The sequence below is a fragment of the Equus przewalskii genome, chromosome 1 (assembly GCF_037783145.1).
Source record: "Equus przewalskii isolate Varuska chromosome 1, EquPr2, whole genome shotgun sequence".
Taxonomy (NCBI): Eukaryota; Metazoa; Chordata; class Mammalia; order Perissodactyla; family Equidae; genus Equus; species Equus przewalskii.
Window position 1 is genome coordinate 39301257 of NC_091831.1, and position 22454 is coordinate 39323710.

Consider the following 22454-nt stretch of genomic DNA (forward strand, 5'->3'; position numbering starts at 1 on the left):
TGATATCTCATTGTGGTTTTGATTTACATTTCCGTGATGATTAATGATGTTGAGCATCTTTTCATGTACCTATTGGCCATCTGTATGTTTTCTTTGGAAAAATGTCTATTCAGATTCTCTGCCAATTTTTCAATTGGATTGCTTGGTTTTTGCTGTTTAGTTCTGTGAGCTTTTTATATGTTTTGGATATTAACCCTTTCAGATATATGATTTGCAAATATTTTCTCTTATTTGGTAGGTTGAATTTTCATTTGTTGATGGTTTCCTTTGTTATGTAGAAGCTTTTCAGTTTGATGTAGTCCCACTTATTTATTTTTGCTTTTGTTGCCTTTGCTTTTTGTGTCAAATTCAAAAAAATCATCCCCAAGACCAATGTCAAGGAGTTTACTCCTTATGTTCTATTTTAGGAGTTTTGTGGTTTCAGTTCGTATGTTCAAGTCTTTAATCCATTTTGAGTTAATTTTTGTGTATGCAGTAAGATAGTGGTCCAGTTTCACTCTTTTGCATGTGGCTGTCCAGAGACTGTCCTTCCCCCACTGTACATTCTTGGCTTCTTTGACATAAATTAATTGACCATATATGCCTGGGTTTATTTCTGGGCTCTCTATTCTGTTCTATTGAGCTACGTGTTCATTTTTATGCCAATACCACACTGTTTTAATCACTAAACTTTCTAGTATTTTTTCATATCAGGAAGCATGATGCCTCTAGCTTTGTTCTTCTTTCTCAAGATTTCTTTGGTTATTCAAGATCTTTTTTGTAGTTCCACACAACTTTTAGGATTGTTTGTTCTATTTCTGTGAGAAATGCCATTGGAATATTTGATAGGGATTGCAATGAATCTGTAGATTGCTTTGGGTAGTATGGGTATTTTAAGAATATTAATTCTTCCAATCCATGAACACAAAATATCTTTTCATTTATTTGTGTCTTCTTCAATTTCTTTCATCAATGTCTTATATTTTTAGCAAGTTTGACTTTAAATTCTCCAGCAAAAGAAAAGAATGCTGGTTGGAAGAATAGATCAAATAAAGCATTAGAAAGGTGATAGATTTTGGATCTTGGTGATGGATTCATGAAGGTTCATTTTATTATTCTCTCTACTTTTGGGAATATCTGAACTTTTCTAGGATTAAAAAAGTTTTTTATGATAAAAACATTTTAATAAAGGTTTTCTACCTTTAACTGTCCCTTTCTGAAGTTTTTCTGTCTCAGAGCTTGGGTTTGGTTTTTTAAGAATCAGTCTACCTTTACATTAAATCATGGGTGATTTCTATCATATTCAGCTTCTACTGTCAGTTCAGTTCTTACCTGGATTATTCTAAGTTCCCTAGCTGTCTCCCTATTTTCAGTCTATATAATTTCTTTTCTGTAGCCAAAATAACTTTTCCTAAGATGCAAACCATATCATTCATGCATTCATTTCATCAGAAATGTTGATCTGAATGTACAGTAACAGTCATATTATATAGTGTCCATATATTTTTAGGTTTAATTTTCCACCCCCCAAATTACATTATAAGGTGATACATGCATACCAGCTCCTGGAATACATTGTCTTGTTAGTTATTGCATTTGATTTGGCTCTTTCTAGCTTTCTGGACACAAAGTTTTTCCTTGTTTGGACCCAGGAATTCTGTTTTATTCCCAAGTGCTACTCTTCTCAAACCAAACCTGACCCAAAATTTATTTTTATTTTACTTTTTAAATTTTTTTGAGGAAGATTAGCCCTGAGCTAACATATGACACCAATCCTCCTCTTTTTGCTAAGGAAGATTGGCCCTGAGATAACATCTGTGCCCATCTTCCTCTACTTTATATGTGAGATGCCCGCCACAGCATGGCTTGCCAAGCGGTGCTGTGTCTGCATCCAGGATCCAAATGGGTGAACCCCGGGCCACCAAAGCAGAACATGAGAACTTAGCCACTGTGCCACTGGGCTGGCCTTGCATATTCTTTGAAGACTTTTTCCTGACTCATCTTCCTTTTCCTCTAATTCCAGACATTTGAATTCCTTTGCCCTTCACCCCCATTGTTCTCTATTCCAGACCAACATGTAAAAAAATAAAAAGCTTGAAGATTAATAGATTATTTTGGGGGTCATTTAAAATTATTTCCTTTCAGGCTTGACGTGGCTTTTTATTCCTAAATCCAGAAAATTGCAAGTTATTCTATTATGCTACTATATGTGTGATTAGCAATATATTTATTTATCTGTCTTCCCCACTAAACAAACCAATTTCCTTGAGGACAGGAGATAATAAGCTTTTATCTCCCTATCTCTAGGGCCTACACATAACAGGAAGAGTTAATTGAATGAATGAATTTTATAAACATTCAGACACATTCAGTGTCAGAGATCAACTTGTTCGATTCATAAAAAATTGGGGAAATAAATTAGCGAAAAAAGTAGTGAAATTTTAGTATGGGCACATCCGGGGTCAGTTAAGTCCTGGTACTTAGTTACCAGAATGCTTTTGTGTACATTATCCCTTAATGCCTGGATTTTTATTCAGACAGCTCCTCTCCAAATATTATCTATTTCTTCATGCTCAGCTCAAGTACACCTCGATTCTTCCTTGATCATCCCAATTATAGGTGATCTCCCTCCCTTCTGTGAATTCTTATTGCTCTTTGTATTACTTTTGTGATAATTCCCAACATACCATTGAATCTAACATACTACCCTGGATTCCTCCCAGCGGTGAACTCATTTTATTATAAACTCAAGATTGTAAGTTCCTTGTATATCATACAGATCGATTTTATTTACTTTTGTATCTTGTATCTCGCCAAACACAGAGCTTTGATCTAGGTTAATGATGACTGGATGTTTGCTGAATCAATAACATCTAGTTATATTTGTTCTGTTACCCAACTCTGCCTTAAGCAATTGCACCTATGACACTGCTTCCCGATGAAAAGCAGTGTTGAATTTGAGGGCTGCTTTAGTTTACTCTTACCCTTTCACTTTCTGAAGATAATAGTGTATGTTAGATGGGGTTCTTTATCCCTTGAAAAGTCTATTTTATTTTCTCAGGTATGACTTCTGTCAGAGTCAGCTGGAGAACCATTAACCAAAGTTTTACAGTCCAATCTGGAAATTTAGGCAATGTCTATGTGATGCTTGGCAGTGTAACTGAAGGCTGAGTTACTTACAAGTAGCTGAATGTCTTCCAACTTGCCTTACTGGTTGATTTTTCTAATGCTCATACCAATGTCTTGGTGTAGCCACAGCAGTGGTGGACAGACCCAACTTATGCTCTTCCTTTCCATGGAGCTTTCACCTAGCTACTGCAAACTAGAGTGATAGCTTGGGGGATGGGAGACATTATATATAGATTAAGAGCACCGTTCTGGAGCTAGGCAGGCTCAAGTTCAAAATTTTGCTCTGCCACCTACTAGCTGTGTGACAATGGGCAAACTACAAATTTATAGATGCTTCAATTCTCACATCTCTAATATAGAGATAGCCTGGTACTAACTTTATGGAGTTCTGTTGAAGATTTAATGAGATAATTTATGTGTAGAGCATAGGACTATGCCTGGCACTGTGTAAGTACCCAATAATTATTTGCCATTATTTTAGTCAATTTCAGGTAGAACAGAGGACTAAGAATGAAAGTTTTTTGAATGTCTATCACATTCCAGCCTCTGCACCAGGCACATGCTTACATTACTTCACTTGAATTTTCATTACCAGAGAAAAAATTTTCATTTCCTGTAGGTTTTCATAAAAGTTATTCTCTTTGGGAATTTAAAAATTCTATGCCATTGAAATTACACTTTGTTGGACAAAAGTGCTTTCCTCCATGAAAGGTTGCATTCCTTTAGTATCTTCAATTTACTTCCTGCTTAAAAAATATTATTTTAAATTAAAGAATTAAATTTAAATCTGAGTAGATAGGCACCGACACTAAAAGAATTTCTCTCACTATTTATTACTGTAATTCATGAAAGGGAATTCTCTCTTAGGACAAAAGCACATGACTCATAGCTAGATTTCCCTTTTGAATTTCTAGATAAACTCTCATATGTACGATATTCGTTCACATTTGAAAATATTTTTTCTTAAAAGTCTCAAAGTTTTACATCTTGGGAGTTTCAAGACTTGAAAGACTTTGTTCAGGACTCACAGAAGAATTGCTATACTAGGAATAGGTTTATTGCAGAAAAAGGAACCAACAGAAATAAAGCGTGACTCTTTCTTACTGGAAAGAAAGGGCAGTTTCTTGTGAGACTGCAAATTGCTCCAAACAATTAGATATGGAAAGGCAGAAGGGAAATAGGAGGGCAATATCCTAAGCTGATAAACAACCACCACATTAGTTTAACAAATGCAAGCCATAGCATGGAATGCTTTAATGATGAGAACTATCCTACATCAACCATTTTGTGTGTGTGTGTGTGTTTTGGGAAGAAAACAAAAAATTTCTTCTAGGAAAACTACAAGGACTACAGTGACTTAAATGCAATGATTTTTCCATCAAGATTATTTTTCTAATTGTTTTTCAATTCAATAAAAACAAACAAATAAATAACAACAAAAACAATTATTGGGCATAATTTTATGGCAGGCATTACACGAGGTTGAGGATACAAAGTTGAATAAGACGTAGGCATTACTCTATGAAAGCTTGCAGTCTGGTGGTGTGAGGGTAACTCTCCCCCCAAGTTCAGTGGCATGATTATTTTCATAAGATATGAAGAAAGATTTATATCCTAGAGATATAAACAAAATGCTACGTGACTACAGGGAAAACTTCTGAGGAGAGAACTTGAAGCTCCTCAGTGACAGAAAGGCTGTGTTATTAATCTTTGTATCCTAAGACCAGACACAAAGAAGGCCTTCAGAAATAACCACTGAACTGAAGTAAACATTGGCAGTGAAGAATGGGCAGTTAGAGATGTAGATTAAAGTAAGATTTGGGTGAATCTTTCCACTTAGCACTCTTCTTCATGGGATACTTGATAGCTAAATTGAATAAAAGTGCTGCTATATTAATTGCTTGGTGAGCATCTTTTCAACAATTCTGTGAATACATGTTTTACGTGCAATTTTACAGAACAAGAAAATGAGGCCTAGAGAAGGAAATGACGTGATTATTAAGATCAGACTTTCCATTACACTCCACTCCTACAAATTTAATTTAATCTCCTTCCTGATTCCAGCTACCACTGAAACCTTACAAACCTTATATTAGAATCAACCCTTTTGTTGCCCCAGGCTGAACGTATACTGTCATGAATAGCTATACTTGTCTTGCTTTCTGCTTCCTGGTCACCAGGGCTTGACATCTGCAAGTCCACAGTCTATAAAGACACTGATAGCCTGTATCGAAATCCCAACTGTCGTATCACTTTTCTCTAATCAGCTTGAGAGTGTGAGCCATGTTTAATTCACCTGAGTATCCCTAATTTCTAACACATTGAAATGCTTCCTGAATAAACAAAACAGGAGAACATAACTGCTGTTCAACAGAAGATGCCTGATTTACTGCCATTGGCTGTTAATGTACTCAGTTGCTTCATTAGTATTTTATTTTTTTCCTCAGGAGTCACAATTCTCTAAACTTTATGTGTCGCAGTTTCTCAAGCAAAGGTACTCACTGGATTATGGAGCACACTAGAGTTCAATTTAGCTTTTGTTTAATTGAGCTACAATTGACATATAACGTTATGTTAGTTTCAGATGCACAACATAACGACTCAATATTTGTATATATTGCAAAATGATCACCACAATGGCTAGTTAACATCCATCACCACACATGGCTACCAATTTTTTTCTTGTGATGAGAACTCTTAAGATCTAATCTTGTAACAGCTTTCAAATATACAATGCAGTATTATTAACTATGGTCATCATGGTGTGCATTACATCCCCAAGACTTATTTACTTTATAACTAGAAGTTTGTATCTCTTGACCACCTTTAGGTTAGTTTTGTTTTCAGCTTCAATACGTTTTTAACTTTTAATTTCTCGTTTTTAACTTTGCAACATTTAACCATAAACAGAAAATAATATAATAAACACCATCTTTCTGAGTTCAAATCATTTTTCCTGAAATATATTCATTCATTGCTCTTTTAGCTATACGTGAGTGATAAATTCAGTCTTTGTCTGAAAATGCTTATAGTTTTCCTTCATTCTGTACAATAGTTTGGGTGGCACAGAATTCTTGCATCGCATTTCCTAGATGCTCTCAAAATGAAAGTGGCTTTGCTGGACCTTTGAGTCACAACATAGAGCACGAAAAAAGCTTCTCAAAACTTGGGCACAGAGTGTTTATTTAAGGAGGCATTTAAACTTAATTTGTAAACCACATTATGTCTTTGTTCATTTGAGTCATTTACCTAAAACACTTGTTATTATGTTTCTTTCTCATGTTTTCTGTATTTTCTCCAACTCTTATGATTACTGATTCATGGACTGTTCATAAATTCAGTGATTTGTTTTAGATGCAAACAGATGCCTTATTTAGCAGAAAGTCAAAACAAAATTTCCAATGAATTCTTGTGAAAGCAGAGGGCGGAATGGCAGAAAGGGCACTGGACTTGGCCCAGGAAGGCATTGTTCAAGTATGAACTTTGATATTTATAAGTCATGTCAACATCAGCAAGTCATTTCCTCTCTTTGGATTTTAGTTCCCATATCGGTAAAATTAGATGTTGACCTAAATGATTTTGCATTAATGTTCTATATATCTAGGTAGAGGTTAAAATCTAACAAATGCTAACTCCCATAGTATGGAAGAACAATTGGTAAATCCACAGATTATGGTTCTGTGTACACTCTTATGTCAACTGGTCCTTGGTGTCTTCTCTGAGCCTAAGCTGATGGGAGGAGGTGGACAACTTCCTTCTCCTTACATATCCATGTGTATTTGGGGCAATTGGTATTGGCCTTCCGTGCCTCACCTCCTCTCTCTATTCCTAGTCTCCAATTTTCATAAAAAATAGCCACAAAGTAATCAGGAGTCTGGGCTGGTCAAGACCTAAGGATGAGGGGGCTTTAGATTCCAGCTGTTGCATGCAGCCAAGACTGACCCACCCTGGAAACACAAGTATGTCTTGGAAAAAATGGATGTATGTAAATGTCAATTAAAAGAACTCTCTCACCAGGTTCTGTAACACTTTGGTATCAAGGTTACTTTGCTATGGGATTCCACTTGAATGAGTATAATACAGGGTGAGAGAGAACCCCTCTTACATCTCAAGGGCGTGGCTGCCTGAGGGAATTGACAGAAGTCTATAATGATGCCAGGTTGTGCATGAAGCTTAATCAGAGCTGTGTATATCTCTCTTTGTTTTGGCACCTGAGCTGGGAACTGCTGGCAGGGGTAGTGGTAGGTTTCTGACTATATCAGTAGCTGCAAGATATAACCATGTGGCTAACCCTGTCACAGCCTATACTCCGTTGGCTGTCTTGGATTCCAAGTTCTGCAGCCCAAGCACCAATGCATACATCTGAGTTTATCAAGACAGCAGCAAATATCAACCATGGATGATACTTCAACATAAATAAGCAGCCTTTAAAACATCCTGAATATTTGAGGGGATAGGACAACTCTAAAGGTATGGATTTCCTACAAGCCAAGGAAGGGATGGCTGGGAGCATGTTTATTTGAGGTGATAAAGTAAATGTTTTCTCATTTATTCCAATAAGCAGATCAAGCCTAGGACATAGGGGTTACACTTCTATGACCTACTTTAGTTATTTTTGGATCCATTTGCCAAACTACTGAGATCAGCTCTATGTTCCGTCTAATTTGTAGCTACATTTACAGGCCCTGGAGTCTAAAGGTTGTAGATTGTTGAAATAGAACCGTGATTGAATTTCAACACCATCATCACCACAGTCTTGCTTCCACCATCAACGTCCATCCCTGTGTGCTGCCTTGGCTAACTTAAGGAGTAATGCGGAAAGGGGTAACTGGTGGCATAAAGAAGGGCCTTGTTGAGGGGAAGCCCTACAATGGTTGGTGACATGTGAAGAAGTACCAGTGAGGGTAGTTTCCATCAGCTTCCTCTTTGATTTTCCATATCCAAAGAAGAAGAAGAAGAAAACTAAAGACAATTTTATTACTGTGATGGAGCATACTAGCTGCTCACCATGACTCATTCCCTCCCTCTTCCACAGCAGGAGAATTGAAAGTGAACATATCCTGCCCAGTAACACTGTTTCCCAACCTTTGTGTATGAATGTGGCCATATTATTAAATTCCTGCCAAAAGAATGTGAATGCAAGTAATGGGCACCACTTTTGAGCTGTAGCCTGAAGAGAATGAATTTTTCTCCTCCACAATGTTTTCCACTTTCCATTGACTGGAACCCATTGCAATTGAGCCTTGATTATGAACATGATAGTAATGCCTGTCTAGGGGATGGAAGGAACCTGGTCTGTAAATGACAACTTAGGGCAGAACCCGACCTTTCTGTGTAAGAGAGATAAAGACTACCTTCTCCAAAATATTATTGAAATATCTTTGTCACAGATGCTTAGCTTTACCCTAAATACTACAGTTAACTTTCATTACTGTTCCTGAGGGAAATTCCTTTATTACTTTAAGCTTCTGAATTCATTTGACTTGGTTTTTGAAGGAGAAAAAATTTTACAGTTAAGGTAGGGTTTGGGATTGTGTTCCAAATAGTGGAGACAACCAAAAATTCTTGCTGAAGCAGACTAGTCTAGTCACATTAGATGAAACTAAGCATGCGATGTTTGTGGTGTCCTCAGAAAAACAGTTGTTTGGAAGTAAATTTTGATAACTGAGAGCTGACTGCACACAACACTGGCGTCTGGTCCATGTCACAGATAACTCTTTTCAAAGTTTGGAATAACTTCTTGGTTTAGTTAAAGTCTCATTTCCCAGTTTCAGAATTGAAACTAAATGCAAATTCTTTTCCTTTGAATGGGCATTACACAGACAATGCAGACCTACCAGGCATTATTAAACTAAAGCAAGCTGTATTATCGTCTAGTCAAATACCAGACACTGCAGGGAGGGAAAGGAAGGATTTCTAGCCCAGGAAAGAGTAGGCGGCAGTTGCTCTTCTGGGCCTCAGGGCAAGGAATGGCACTCATTCCTTTGAAAGAGAACATTCTTTCCTCATGGCTTGCGGAGCCCTGGGGAGTGCTGAGTCTGTCTCCTTTGATCCTGGAAGGACAGTGATTCTACCTGTAGGTTCTGCAACCTTGAGAGCAATAGTACAGTCTAGATCCAGAGCAAAGACCACAAAGCTCCCCTTTATGAGGCTAACTGGGTACAGTTGTGGATCTTTCCAGAGCACCTAGGCCTTCAACTACTAGGCCACACAAACTCAAGTAGTGCATCAGTCCCTTCAAAGAACATAAGTGAAAATCAACTGTACTTTTACTTAAAGTTACTACTTGTTCCTAAATGAAATCTCCACACTATTACACATTACATTATCTTCTTTTTAAGTTTAGGTCTATTGGCTTCAATTGATTTAGCAGATAGACTGGTGGCCAACTGGTGATGAAACAAGAAAATTTTGTTATACATCAACTTTCGCTGGGAAGGTCTAGGATCCTCAAAATGGGATTTCTTGGCACTCTGACCAATATAGGTAACAACTCTTTGCCCCAGTTTCTTTCTCCGGGTTAATCTGGATGGTCTAAATTAGTGTTCTTCAAACTCTTTTTCTTGTTAAAATATCCCCTAAAAGAATTTTGAAAATCTATGTCTCCTCTTTTACCTTTTAAAGTTCAACTAAGGCTAAGTATTGCAAGGGTGTAATTTGTGGTATATCATAATTATTGACATTTTAAAATAAATCTGTCAAGCCCTGATGTAATAATTGATTCAGGCAAGAATCATCAAAGGATGATAAAATCATTGGCTAATAGGTTGATGGGGAACAAATGCTTACATGGTATTAAAGAATGACCCCACATTTATTATTCTATCAATACCTTTATTAAATACAATGGGAAAAATACAGTGGAGAGCTCTCGGGTCACCACCTTAGCCAAGTGTTCAAACTTAGCATCCCCAAAGGTGAGACCATCTGATTTAATGTGCTTTCCGATATGATCAACTATTTAGTATTTCTGTCAGAAAAGTTTAACTCGAATCTAACCATGAGGAGCAACCAGACAAATTCAGAATGTGGGGTATTCTATAAGTCAATTGACATGGATTCTTAAAAGCAACAACAAAATCCATATCGTGAAAAGAACAGTTGGAACAACTGTTTATATTGAGGAGACATAATTAATAAATACAGAGTATGAGCTCTGATTGGATCCTAAATTTAAAAAAAATAAAGCAATGAAGTTGTAAATTTGGGGGGGGGGGAACAATTCAAGAAAAAAAATGGAATATTAGATGATATAAATTAACATTAATTTTCTTAGATGAGATAATGATATTGTGGTTATATAGGACAATGTCCTTATTCTTAGGAAATGCATGTTTAAGGATTTTTAAGGATAAATGTAATGACATCTGAAACTTTCAAACTGTTGAACAACAAAAAAAGTGTGTGTGTGTGTGTGTGTGTGTGTGTAGAAAGAGATTGAGAGCCAAAGAGAGGAAGTGTGACAAAATGTTAACAATTGCTGAATCTAGGTAAAGTACATATGGGAGTTTATTCTGTATTTTTGTTTTTAAAACTTAAAAGTTGGTGGAAACATGCAAGGATCTGGCAATTGATTCCCTTAAAACTACCCAGGTCTACTCACTGTTCGCAAAGTTTCAAGTGCCCCGAGAAGTGAGCAGTAGCACTGCCATCCATAATTCTGATTCCTTTCCTTTTGCCTTTCTAATGCCCTGTAGACCGAGCTGTTTTCTTTTTGCTCCCAGGACACTTAGAATTTTCTTCCTGCTTATGTGAATGTTTATAGATCCAAGTTCCTGGAGAGGCATCTCAATTGTCAGGAATGTCTAGACTAGCGAGGATGTAGGAATGGTGCCAAGGAAGCAGCACAGTTTGCTCTTGGAAACATGCTCCCAGAAAGTGAGTGGAGGCATCCAACAAGTTGAATTTGAACCTAAAGGACCAGCTTTAGCAAAGAGGTAAAGAAGGGGAATTCCTAGTCTCTACTTTCTAGACATTTTCTCTTTCCATTGTAGCATTCTCTCATCAAATATTCTCATAGTATTTATTTTTATTTTATACTGAGCCCCTACCACATACCAAGCAACATACTGGGTATATGGAAATGAATGAGATGGTCCCTGTCCTCAAGTCATAATCTCACCTATTCTGAATTTCCCATCTGGAGTGAAAAAAAATAAGACTCCTTGAGTGGATCCTCTGAGGTCAGGTGGAGACGGGCGAAAATTAACTCTAAGGAGTGATTCCAGTGGCATCATTTGAGGTATTGGTGTGTGAGAGATGGAGGCTGCTTAGAATAGGGGTCAGGGAACTTTCTCATCACACAGGAGCCAGTTGCCTCCTCTATTTATGCACTGTAATCAGGAAAAGAACACTGGGCAAAGATAACAGAACGCAGTGTCCTGATATTGTGATAAAGAGGAGACTAAAAGCTCTGGGAAGAAAAGTATCTCTTTGGAGAACAGGAGTTCCATAAGGGAAAGTCTTCAAAACAAAAGACCAGGTGAGTAGTTCCAGGGCCTGCTGTGAAGGTGGGTGTGATCTACATAGGCTAGCTGCCAAGGAAGTTAGCATGAGTAATTCCTGAGGTGTATCTTTCTTATCTTTGTGTATTTTAATGATCTTGGTTACTAATTCATTTCATCACAGTAATTAATACAGTAGACTGAAAAGGAGTATATCCTTCCCACATTTTTAACAATATGCCTTAAGGGGCTTTGAACAGTACTTTCCAAATGCTGATTTAATTATGAATCGATGATGCTTATGATGAAAAGATAGGACATCTTTGGGTGCAACTCTTTTCACAGCATAAATTTATGGTATTGAGAAAATCTTCAGACTTATTCTGTCAGTCCAAACCTAAGTTGAAAACCTCTCTGGATATTTCAGATCTTGCTTTGTTCTGGAATGATATTTTCACTACCATTGAGTTTTATTGTCTGAATTCTTCTGGCCAGGCCTCCCTTCCTGACCTGTACCCCCGCCCTGATTAATCTTACTCTACCATTGTATTGTCTTCCGGACTACAAAAATCGAGCCGTTTTGAGACATTGGTAAATTCTATGTTCATGTCAGAGAATGCTGTCGTTGTTCTTATATGGGAGGAAAATGTTCCAAATAATGAGGGAGAGCATTATATACATATCAGTGTGTAGGCTAGCCCCATTTGTTACTCTTTTATGTCACAATATTGCCATTCTTGTAATATTTTTGGGGGGTATATTCATACATGTTTTATGGAAATTACCCGATATCCTGCAACTGTTAAATTCACTAGGCCTATTTATCTAAGGTACTCTTCTTGAAATTCTCTTTCTCATTATGTCAACAAATGGAAACTAGAGAAACAAATTTAGGCAATGATTTAGTAATGCTAGTAAGAAAGTTAAAGTTCTGACCAAATGCATGGAAATTATAGCAAAAGTAGTTTGCAGCTTGAATTTCTCCCTTTATTTTGTTCAGATTGTGGCCACTGACTATTAAACAATCATATCGCATTCAAGAGGACAATTTATCTTATGACTGAGTGGCCACAAATTGCCTTCAATCTCAATATCAAATAGAAACCTAGGTCTTATTTCATTTAATCACTCTTTACCATGACTGTGTTCTGCTTTGGTTCAACCACAAAACCACATTTAAAAAAAGAGCTCAATAAAATCAGCCACCTACAGGTGGAAAGGTTTTGAAATCAAGGAGATTTTCACCTTCTACTATCTGCTCACATTCCACTGCTGACTCTCTGTTTGGAAGCCCTCTCAAGAATAAAGGAAGGAGCCACATGTAATTTCCTGTGTTCCACGTAGTGAAGCTGAATAAAGGACAGAACTACTTGAACCATTAGTAAGCTTGAGTGGAGGCAATGTTCTTATGAATTGTGTGGATGGGAGCCAGGAACACGACCCACGCGCTTCCAGCGAAAAATTTAACTTTTTCCAGGGATAATGATGGCTATAAATTATTAAGTGTTTACTGTGTGCAAGGCACAAATGATAAATATCATAATCACCTTATCTATAATACATATAAAATAGGTATTATTATCCCACTTTACAGAAGAAGACAAGAGCTTAGAGAGAGGTGAAGTAAATTTCCCACTATTAAACACCTTGAAAGTTGTGGTGTATAGTATATAAACTCATGTTGTGGTCTTAACACCAATGTTATTCTTCCAGTTAATCAGTTTGTTTGCTTAGTATTTGGTTACTTTTTATGGTTGTGAGAAGACAAAAATTATTAACGTGCAAGTGTTCCAAGATTTACTCACGAATGAGTTTTGCCTCTTCAGCTCTTCCCCATAAGATCTGGGAAAGGTGGAGAGTGAAGAGAAGTTCACGCTGGCTTGGATATGGAGGAAGAGTTCAAAAAGTTTAGAGAAAGAGAAATAGGAGAGTTTGTGGTGTGAGGGGAATTGGATGTGAGAAGAAGTGAGAATCATCCTCATGGTATTTGAAAAAGTCATTTTATCCAATAGAAATGCTACAGGAGCTGGAGACTACAGATTGACCAGTCACAGCTACTCCCTAGGAGAGAAACTCTGGAGTGTGGGGCTGGAAAACAAATCAGGGGGCAGGATCCTCCAAAGGAATGTGACCCCCACAAGTATTAGAGAAACCAAAAAATCATAATATGCTTGGCGAGATTGGATTTCTGGTAGAAAATGGCAAAAAGATAAGATTGTTGCCAGATCAAAAGTGCCTAGGCCTCAGGTCAGCACAGGAGATAAGGGGCAATGAAGAAGTAAGATCAAGAATATCTAGATATCATTAGGTGGGTGCTGCATTAACACAAACTAAGACATTGGGGATGGGAGTCAAATTTTAAAGAAAACCACCAAATGCTAGGGAGATCTCACATGATTCCTGGGTTATCTTTTTGAGTCACGGCTTTGATATCTAAATGAAGGTGCATTTCCTTGCCACATCTGTGACAACATTTCCATCACCCAGAATTCAGCCAGGTGTATGCCTTCATTGTGACAGCCAAACTGTTGGACATGAGTAATTCTGCATGGGCCACAATGGTCTACAGAATGTTGTTGAGTTTCCAGGTGTCAAGGTGGTCAATTAGGACAACGAGCCAAACTGAAAATAACAATCAAAACTTTAATCACTTAGTGTGACAGCACAAGCAAGAGCCCTGAAAGTGAAGCACTGGCTCCCTAGTATTCCATCTTTCCCCATGAGATGGCACTGGGCAACGATCAGTTGACATGCCATGTAGTACAGATAGAGAAATTTGTCTCACTGCTGAAGGACCCCTAACCAAGGGCTCCTCACTCTTTATGGACTTCAGGGGCCGGGGTAGGAAAAGAAGGAAGGGCTAGGAGTGAAAAAGTACAATAAGGAGGCTTCTGAGCTAGGGATGCAGATGTCAGCAGGAGCATGGCCGGCCTGAGGGGGAGCTGTGTGCTGAGGGCTTGACTGAAACTCCCTTCAGAAAACTGCAATGCGCTTACTAAACACCAAGTCTCTTGTGGGAGGGCAGCTACTCCCAAAAAGCCTGCCGTGTGAAACCCGCAATCATCTATGTTTGAGCCTGATGGAATTTTTGCCTGTAGCTGGACTCCCCAAATGCTACACCAGTGTTGGACAGAAGTTGTGGACATTACAGTGCAATAAGCAGTACAGGCCTTGAGGAAAGCATCATGCAGGAGTTCACACTCCTGGTGGAGATTGGGTGTATGCAACATTCTGCAAGAGTAGTAAGAAACTCATGAGAGGAGAAGCTAGAAGTTAGTATTCGTCCAGGCTTCGAGTATAAACTGTTTATTAACTTAGAGCATTTCTTGAATGAGGGCAGATACTCTTGCATTGATCCATGGGCTTTTGTTTTGCCTGCCAAAATAGGAATCACTGGAGACTGGGTGAACCACTGATATAGAGAAAGCTGTGAATCATTCACTGGAAATCCTGGTCAAGGCTACACACTACAAGAAATCCTAGACATTTTGGGTATTGTAGTACCTGATCCTAAGGAGATTGATTTTGGGTTGTGGTTAGGACAGGTCTCAGACTTGCTTGGGATGTATCTTAGTTTGGGTACTCCTAAGAGCAAACGCAGAGATAAGGATTTGGCTGTAAATTTATTTTGAAGGTGATCCCAGAAAGCATGCTAACATTATGGGAAAGTGAGACAGGGCAGGGACAAGAGCCAATAAAGGCTACGTTAATCAGCAGGTGACTGCTAAAGGTAACTGGGCTTCAGTCTCTCTGGGGGCCCTCTGAGGAACTGCAGAACATGCTTCAGAATTGTCCAAAGAGGGGCAAGGAATCTCTTCTTTCTCAATAGCTGAGGATCATTCATGACACCTTACTTCCTGGCACTTCCCGCCTGTCCTATCCACTGACTGAATATAAGGTGAATGAATGCTTACAGGTAGAGAGCTGCAGAAAGCCGCTGCCCTAAGTGGAAACTGTCTGCAAGTGTCCTTCATGGTGAGCCATGTACAAATAGAATCTGCTATAGGGAACCTGACCTTGGAGATCGAGAAACAAAGGTTGTCAATTACTCTAGAGCTTTTAGGGTTCAGCCTTAAGAAGTATAATCCATCATGAAAGTGTAAAGGGCTGTGTCTTTTTGGAAGAAAACCAAATAGCACTTCAAAGGTTGTTGATGATGTATACAGTTACTGGGATTTGTATGCCAGGTTCCACAGAAGTGCAAAGATTTTTATACAATTGTTAAGACTTCCGCAGAGAAACATACCACAAAGTGCTGTGAAGTGCAATTTGGGAAATCAGACCCAACTGGGACTTGAAAGGATCAAATGAGTACTCCACCTTCCATGTTCCCACTGGTTTCATTATGAGTAAAAATAATTCAAGAGGAAGAAGAGAGGAAAGATGGAGCAACCACAGAGAACAAAACCAAAGAGGGAAGTCAGGTTCTGCGATGCCTATTTAAGTCCAACAAGCTGAAGCTCGTGTAAGTATGACTCAGCTCCTTGAGTTAGAACATCCCACAAACGGGGTCCTAGGGAGGGAAGATGAAGCCTCTGTTTTTGGTCACAGGCTCCTCCAAATAAGTTGAAGCTTATGCCTTTTAATTTGCTTCCAAATTTAAAGGGATGAAAGGAACAGCATACTCTCTAGCACATAGTACAGCCCAGTATGTTTGGTGTGGACACAGGACACAGTAGAAACACTTACCCAACTGTTCTGGTTGTTAAAAGGACTAGCATCTTATGGCAGGTTGGACATGCGAAGGAAACTATTTTGTCCCTCAAAAAAAGATGATCATGAAATGCTGCAGGGGGCTGGAGAGCCAGGCTGCTGCAGCCCCGTGAGAAAGAAAGCTTGGAGGCAGGAGCTGAGGTGCAGAGGGCAACCATGAAATGGTGCTTCTTCAGAGATAGGAGGGTTAGTGACACAGGGCAGGGCCTTGGCTTTCAGAGTACAAATGTGCCAGAAGAAATTCAACCTGCCTCAGGTCACTTGGGAACCTATTCTGCTGCAATTGATGTATTAACAATCTCCCACTCCCCAGCCTCCCGGGGGCCCCCAACTAACCTGCGCTGGTGCTGCCAGCCCCTCGCATGGGTAGGGTAGAATGGTAGCGACCCACCCTCGGAAGCTGTGGTGACACTGTCCTCATATCCAAGCCTCCGGGCTGAGTAGGAAAACAACCTCTCCAGTGTTCTGCAGGTATAGAAGCTCTAGAATACTTCTGTTTTAAATTAATAATTTTTTCAGAGATGGGTAGACTGGGCGCTTATGTCCTTAGGATCCCCCAAATTTATGGCTGATAGACTTTTTCCCAAGTGTGTCTCATGTTTGAAGAATCACCAAGCCTGGGGCCGGCCCCGTGGCTGAGTGATTAGGTTCCCGCGTTCTGCTTTGGCGCCTGGGGTTTCTCTGGTTTGGATCCTGGGCACGGACATGGCACTGCTCATCAAGCCACGCTGAGGCGGCATCCCTCATGCCACAACTAGATGAACCCACAACTAAAATATGTAACTATGTACCAGGGGGCTTTGGGGAGAAAAAGGAAAAATAAAATCTTAGAAAAAAAAAAAAAAAGAAAGAAATCACCAAGCCTGCCTGAGCAGAAATATTTGACAAAGGCAAGGGTGCAGTAGACTCTCAAGCTGGATGGTAGTTTTCTGTCAACCTGGTTCTATCTCCTTGGATAATTCACCAAATTTACCTGCTGTAGGTTTCATGTGAAAAAGGAGAATCAGGAGCATCAGTAGGAAAAAACAATTAGATGTTATTGTTGGGATGATTTTCTGTGTGTTCTTTCCAGACAGTAAACTTAGAGATTTGCCTACGGATTTGTGTGGATGACAAAAGGTGTCTCCAGATGCATTCAGCTGTTTCTATAAGTAGCCCAAATTCCTCCTTTGAGAAGTATATCTAAGTGATCTGTATTTAGTTGGAAAATCATTTGTTCTTTTCTGGATAATTAGGAGGAAAGGCCTCATTTTCTTGATTAAACAAAAAAATATTCTTAGTACAGAGGAAGTCAGTATTAAAAAAGTGTTTTGTTCTGCTTTCTAGCCCAGTTTTCCCAGAACTGGAGAATTGAAGTTCCTGTAATCAGGGAACTAAATATCAAGCTAATTATACTAATATGTGAACCCAAAACTAGGCAGTAGAGTTAGGCTCTTAGAAACATAATCATAGCCACCTGGTGGTGGTCTCTCTGTTTCCTAACATCTTCAGTTCTTAATTGCTTCATCTGATCTGGCAAAATTTAAGCATTGCTTGTCCTTTCTTTCCTCACAAGACCAGACCAAACACCAGAAATACTTTGTGGCATTAAGAGAAATTGTGTATCCCAAAACACATCCAATCCTTGTACCAAACCAATTGTAATTTCCTGAATGTTCATGTTTTCACACCTCCCTGCTGTTTCTTCGTTCAAGAATGTCTTCTCTCTTCTCATCTTGACTCCCTAGGAGGCCTCAACTCATTCCTCAGGACTCAGTTCAAGTGACGCCACCTCTGTCATTCCCTGAGGGCACCTCTGTTATGGCACCTACTACCAGATATTCACAATCCTTGGGGGCATTTCTTTGATATGGTGTCTGTTGGATCTTTTCTTCTAGGTGAAGGTTTCTCAAAATATAATCCTCAAATCAGTGGCATCAAAGTGCCTTCTGGGAGGGGGAAGGAATTATTAAAGTGCATATTCCTGAACCCTGCGCCTGGCATTCTCAGTCAGAATCGCTGACATCTCTAGGGAGCAAATCCCAAGAGTCTGCATTTTTACTAAGCTCCTTAGGTGATTCTCAGGCAAATGAAAATTTGAGAACAACTGCAGTACGCTATAAGAACAATAAAGACTGCATTTTTATTCACCTTTGTGGCCCTAGTTTCTAGCACGTAGCCTCGCATTCAGTTAGTGCTGAATAAATATTGAACAATAAATAAATACCTGATGGATACTGCATTCTTCATTCTTTCCTTCCTTGTTTCGTTTAATACATATATGTTTTCTTTTCTTTTCTTTTTTTTAAGATTGACCCTGAGCTAACATCTGTTGCCAGTCTTGCTTCTTTATCTTTATTTTTTCTTCTCCCCAAAGCCCCCCAGTACATGGTTGCATATTCCAGTTGTAGGTACTTCTGCTTCTGCCACCTCAGTGTGGCTTGACGGGTGGTGCTAGGTCCCCACACAGGATCCGAAACAGTAAAACCGTGGGCTGCTGAAGCAGAGCATGCAAACTTAACCACTCATTTAATATTTATTCAACAAATATTTATTAAGAACCTACTATAAGCCATACATTCTTCTAGGAAGTAGGAATATAGTGATGAGCAAGTCCCAGTCAGCCAGTTCATTGTCAAGTGATTTCTTCAGAAACCTGTGCTACTATTGCCAATTACGTAGATAACACGCTGCTTATTCAGACATTACCACTTAGCACCCATCCTCAGTCGTCTCCAAGCGTTTAATTATCACTTTACAGGGTGTCTGCTCCCAGCCTCACTCTTCAAAGTCTGCTACAATTTCCAGACCCAGTTTGTTTCGTTTCCCCTACAAAGCCTTCTATAAGGACTTTGTCGAGTGGTTATCTTTCCCCTTCTTGACCACTCAAAGACATCTCTCCTCTAGCTGTTAAATTGTTTTTTTGAGGGAGAATGCCCCACATTATCTTCTAATTCTGTCCTGGATATATACCACGTGACTTTCACACTATTGATTGGATTATACGAATTGTAAATTCCATGAAAGCAGAAACCAGATTGTGTCTTTTTCTGCAAATTCCATGGTACTCAGCATTTCATTTACGTTCTCACTTCTGCATTCAATCCATAAACAGTCAGTGAGCACCAACTATGTGTGAGACTATGAGCTAGGCCCTGAAGGCACAAAGAAACCCGGGAAGTCCGCATCAAGAATTCCCAGTCGTGGAAGGTGCAGATGTGTTGCTGAAGAATGACAATTGACTGAGTGGACAGCTATAATGGAGGCATTAACAAAGAGCCATGTGACATCACCAAGGTGCATAGTAGATGCTAACTCAATAACCATTGATTGGAATTGATTATACACAGAAGCAATGGTTTCATATGATTTAATCAAATACGTGCACTTTCATTTGTATTATAGCTAATCTGTGCAAGTTCTTGCATTCATGTATATTTGCCCATGTTGCTTCCTTCTTTGACCCGTCTCTGCTTTATAATATATTACCTTTTACTTCTAGCACTTACCTCAAGTTCCACTATAGAGTTACCTGAGGAGTTTTAAAAAAAAGAAGGCAAAATATGAATGCCCTAAGTCTGGACTCCACCCGAACCAATTGAATCAGAATCTGTGGAAGTGATGCCCTGGCAATGGGCATTAGTGTTTTTTTTTTTTTTTAAGTTCTTCAAGTGATTCCCCTAAGTAGCCAAGTACCCTCTAATGCTGAAGGTAAATAATTAACAGGTTCTTTTGGCTTTAAAGTCCATATTAAATTTATCCCAACGCTTTATTCAGTCAAATAAATAAGTTTGAAAGACGCGGACACCCATTCCGTAATCCCCTGTATAATCTGCCATTTCGACAAAGAGTAGGCATTAGGAAGAAAGAAATGGAAGGTGGGAATGGATTGGGATGAGTGGCAGCTGAGGAGAATCTAGAGAGAGGTAGAGTATGAGGAGGCTGAGAAGTGTGTCGTTGTGACTTTTATGAGTCATAAACAAGCCTGACTGTCCCTGGACAAAAATATGTACACGCATACCTCCACTTGGCTTGCTTTTGTACTTTCGTACATGGCCAGAAAAAAAAAAAAGAAAAGAGAAAGTGATACAGCCAATGCTATTATATAGTTTGTAATGTTTACCTTTTATGGAAAAAAAAGATTCCATTTGACTAACAAATTTTATGCTTCCTCTTGAATTGATGTATTCTTGCTAATAGAAAAGACACTAAAAATGAATTAGTACTACTAAAACCAATATATTTCAACAATGTTGTATCTCTCAGTGTCACACAAATATTTGCTAAATGAATCAGTAAGCTCAAGCTAAGTAACAGTAATATAAACACACAGGTACAGATGTAAATATCTTTTCTATAAGGGCTCTTGAGTAGATGCTGGCCTCAAACAGCAGTTCCCAAACTTTGCTGTACATTAGAATCATCTGGGAAAATCCCAATGCCCAGGTCAAACCCGAAAGCAATGAAGTCACAATGTCTGATAGCAGCAAAGAAAAACCTGGATTGTTAAAATATTCCCAAGTAATTCCAATATGCGGCCAAATTTGAGAACTACTGTCCTAGTAGATTTTTAATGCATGATTGAAGACTATCTGGAGGATAATTCATCATAATAAGTAAACATCTTTGGGTATATAATACTTGGATTTCTGGGGCCGGCTCTGTGGCCGAGTGGTTAAGTTCGCGCGCTCCGCTGCAGCGGCCCAGGGTTCAGATCCTGGGCGCCGACATGGCACCACTCATCAGGCCACGTTGAGGCGGCGTCCCACATCCCACAACTAGAAGGACCTGCAACTAGGATATACAACTGTGTACGGGGGGGTTTGGGGAGATAAAGCAGAAAAAAAAAAAAAAAGATTGGCAACAGTTGTTAGCTCAGGTGCCAATCTTTAAAAAAAAAAAAAAATACTTGGATTTCTAAGGGAACAAGATTAAGTACATACTTTAATGAAACAATCATAGCTGTCTGCATTTATATTAAGTTAATTTACACATGTGAAAGGTAATTCCAAAAGAGTGAGTGATTCAATAATCATTCACTGCACACCCAAGGGTGTGAGTTTGAGGGTGTGAGTTTGAGGGTGACATAATATCTAGCATTATTATTTCCAGAGGGTAGTGTTCCAGAGTTTGTCTTCCCAAGGTAAACACCGTCTAACGACAGGAGGTGGAATCCAGAATGAAGCAAGGAGGAAGAAGTCAACCTGGCACAAAGTAACAGTTGAAAGAATATAAAAATCAACTCACGGGAGAAAAATTAGGAGTTTATGGTAGTCTTAGGAATTTAATAGTAGAATATAAGGCGACACACTATGTTCTGCACTATCACAGACCCCAGGACATGGCACTGACTTAAGCAAAAAAAAAAAAAAAAGTGATAGGAGAGGTAAAAGTGGACTTATTAGTTGATCATCAACTATTATTCACCAGACATTTTATACATGTTCTCATGGTTAATCCTGTCGTGGACTCTGTAAAGTAGATATTATCTCCTTTGTCCCCGTGAAGAAATTGAGGAACAAAAAAGGTTAATTTCCTAAGGTGGTAAAGCTATCAGCGTAAAAGCCAGGATTCGAATTCAGATTGATCTGGCTCTGGGATTCATATCCTCTCCATCACACAAAGTTACAAAACGTGGTCCCTCCCCTCCATCCTCTCTCCCCTGCAGTATCTCACCTGGATGTGCTCTGCAGCAACAGGCTGTGTCTTTAAGAGAACAGGGTTACTAATTAGTGATGTTAACAAACAGGAACTGACAGCATCCGCCTCTGAGGGCTGCCTGGTGTAGCTGGGTGGAGACAGGCGTGTGGGAGAGATTTGATCTACGTTTGAGGAAACTGGAAAAGCTTAGCAAAAAGCATGCACTAATTTGAATAAACTGCAGTGACTGGAGAAGATCAGCATCTCCTAAGACTAAAAGCAGTTTAGCCTTCAAACATTCTTCCGGAAGCCAGAGAAGATGTTTGTTCCCACATTTCCAGAAACACTTAAGGAGAAGGATGCAGTCTGCCACAAGTAGTGCTGTATTTGGGAACATGTCCCTTTTTGGACATTTTTAGAACTTTCACCAGCAGTGTCTGAGGACGGGTGATGAGATCCTGGTGGGCTGTTATGCTGAGTTAGCCTGACTCACTGCTCTGCCCTCAGCTGTCCTCCAGCTGCTCCACCCACATCCTTGGTTTGCATCATTAACTTTCCTCATTCATGAGG

At 39.1% G+C, this 22454-nt stretch overlaps 1 long non-coding RNA gene across 3 annotated transcripts in view; it reads left to right on the plus strand.

Moving 5' to 3' along the window:
- Positions 1-10836: 10836 nt before the first annotated feature.
- The window catches only part of LOC139081968 (uncharacterized), a 29686-nt gene continuing 18068 nt past the window's right edge, over positions 10837-22454 (plus strand). The window contains exon 1 of one of the 3 annotated variants that reach the window (XR_011537537.1): positions 10837-11590. This is a non-coding gene — a long non-coding RNA (uncharacterized lncRNA). The remainder of the gene's footprint in view (positions 11591-22454) is intronic. The other 2 variants (XR_011537538.1, XR_011537539.1) reach the window with 2 other exon arrangements.